At 43.3% G+C, this 2706-nt stretch overlaps 1 non-coding gene across 1 annotated transcript; it reads right to left on the bottom strand.

Moving 5' to 3' along the window:
- Positions 1 to 616: 616 nt before the first annotated feature.
- TRNAE-UUC (transfer RNA glutamic acid (anticodon UUC)) lies at positions 617 to 688 on the bottom strand. Its single transcript has one exon. It is a non-coding gene; the product is annotated as a tRNA-Glu (tRNA).
- Between the last annotated feature and the right edge of the window lie 2018 nt (positions 689 to 2706).

The following is a 2706-nucleotide window of genomic DNA, read 5'->3' as shown; positions in this document are numbered from 1 at the left end:
GGTCTGTCCCTTACTCCCTCACCATCCCCTGGACCCGGTCACACAGTACTCCCTTTTCTTTTCTTTTTTTTTTGCTATTTCTTGGGCCACTCCTGCGGCATATGGAGGTTCCCAGGCTAGGGGTCAAATCGGAGCTGTAGCCACCAGCCTACGCCAGAGCCACAGCAACGCAGGATCCGAGCCGTGTCTGCAACCTACACCACAGCTCACGGCAACGCCGGATCGTTAACCCACTGAGCAAGGGCAGGGACCGAACCCGCAACCTCATGGTTCCTAGTCGGATTCGTTAACTACTGCGCCACGACGGGAACTCCATCTCCCTTTTCTTAACTGTTCTCCGCAGTCCAGCGGGCCCTCCCTGGCTCTCCTCACGTAGCTAAATCCTACCCATTCTTAAAGATCCAGCCCAAGCCCCTCTGCTTCTTTATAGCCCTCCCAGGGCCATTCCCCCAGGCGTTCCTGAAGCACTGCTGTCTGTGTCATTGGGTCAGTAGTCCCCAGTGTTATTAAACTTTATCTCCCCTAAGGTGCTATAAGCTGCTTGGGGAGCAAAGATGGGCCCTTCTTTCTTTTCTTTTCTGGCCACAGCCTGCAGTGGCGTAAAGTGGGATCTCAGTTCCCAGACCAGGGATTGAACCTGGGCCACAGCAGTGAAAGTGCAGAATCCTAACCACTAGACCACCAGGGAACACCCCTCTTTGTCTTCTCTCTTTTATATCCCCACAGAGATGATTACGCTGACACGCATGACAAGTGCTCAATAATTACACGCTGAGGATGTAAACACGTGCTGCAGCACCTTGCATTTGGTTAAATTATACGTGGAGGCCTGGGGGTTGAGATGTGAGGAAATGACTCTGTCATTTCTCCTCCTTCTGATGCATATTGCTTTTTAAAATATTATCTGTCCAAGTTTTTTTTTTGTTTTTTTTTACATATGGTATTTCTTCTCCAATATTTCAATACACCACTTAAAAATTGGCCTGAAAGAAAGTATTAAAGGGTGTGTGTTTCCAGTGGAAGAAAAAAGCACTGGCTATGACTAATGTCTTCAATTTATAGTGTATCCAATTTGGAGAAGACCATGCTTTTTCACAAGGTTGCATAACTACTCACAAAAACACTCTCAGCCACGGGATGTATTTGGGAAGAATTTAGCCCTTCGTTAGACTAGGGAAAAGGGAAAAGTTCAAGGGCACAGCTTTCTTACCCTACACAGAGAAGGCACTCCAATACCTGTCAAATGGAATGATCTGTCTGGAAGTAGATTAGGACATTCTCGATAAAAATGGTTCATTCTAATTCTAGATATTGCATTACTGCTTACCATGTAGGTGTTGTCAACTATTGAGTATTCGCATTAAGAATTGTTAAAGGGGAGTTCCCACTGTGGTTCAGTGGGTTAAGAACCCAAGATAGTATCCATATGGATGTAGATTCAGTCTCTGGCCTCGAAGGATCCCGCATGGCCGCAAGCTGTGGCATAGATCATGGATGTGGCTCAGATCTGCCATTGCTGTGGCTGTGGTGTAGCCCGCAACTGCAGCTCCAGTTCGACCCCTAGCTGGGGAACTCCCATATGCTGCAGATGTGACCACAAAAAGAAAAAAAAAAAAAAAAGGATCGTTACAGGGAATGAATGAAAGATGATGTGTATTTCTACTTGCAGTATTCTGGATTAAATAATCAAAACAGGTATTCCCGTTGTGGTGCAGTGGTTTAACGAATCAGACTAGGAACCATGAGGTTGCGGGTTCGATCCCTGGCCTTGCTCAGTGGGTTAAAGATCCGGCGTTGCCATGAGCTGTGGTGTAGGTTGCAGACGGGGCTCAGATCCTGCATTGCTGTGGCTCTGGCGTAGGCTGGCAGCTACAGCTCCGATTAGACCCCTAGCCTGGGACCCTCCACAGGCTGCAGGAAGCGGCTCTAGAAAAGGCAAAAAGACAAAATAAACAAATAAATAAATAAATAATCAAAACAAAGAACCTGTATATGACCCATCTGCTAATACTTGTTGTTACCACTCTTCAGAGGTGGAATAATGGTGAATAGTCATCCAATGACTCATGAGTTTTAGAACTCCAGTTTATTTGTTGACTGTAGGCCTGCTAGGGAGTTAAGGGACAAAGGCAGATAATGGGTTGCACTGGTAAATGTCTCTAGTTTACACTATGCTTTGGCAGTCTTTTCTGCTTTCCCATATGGGAATGTAAAATCTGGGCCAGACCAAGATGTTGTACGAATCTAACTTAAGAATGTACTGAACATGTTCTCTTTAAAATACACAAAAATAACACTCCTTAGGAACGGTAATATATCAATAGGCCAATAGAAAATTTAGACTTCTAATGGCACACTTCAATTTTTAATTTTTAACTATGAAAAAAAAAAGTCAAAAAGCAACACCTGACCCTGTTGTCTGTGTCCACCTAAGAAGAACAGATTTTAAATTCTAAACTCTGGTTTTCTTTCTTACCTTGAGGATTCATTTTGCAACTGAAAAAGAAGATGTAAGAATGAAGATTTATAAAACAGAATGTTGAATCAATCATCAGAAGCAAAAAAAAAATGTTTTTAAGGACAGGAATGAATTCTGACATTTTAATTACAAGCTCAGTGGAAAGTTTGGTAGCAGAATGTGAGCTCTGAAAATTACTATTATGTTGTCATTATGAATTAATGACTATGAAAGAAATCAGTTTTGAA

This window comes from Phacochoerus africanus, chromosome 6, assembly GCF_016906955.1.
Source record: "Phacochoerus africanus isolate WHEZ1 chromosome 6, ROS_Pafr_v1, whole genome shotgun sequence".
Lineage (NCBI taxonomy): Eukaryota > Metazoa > Chordata > Mammalia > Artiodactyla > Suidae > Phacochoerus > Phacochoerus africanus.
The sequence above is the reverse complement of the archived record's forward strand: the minus strand, read 5'-3'. Positions and strand labels throughout refer to the sequence as shown.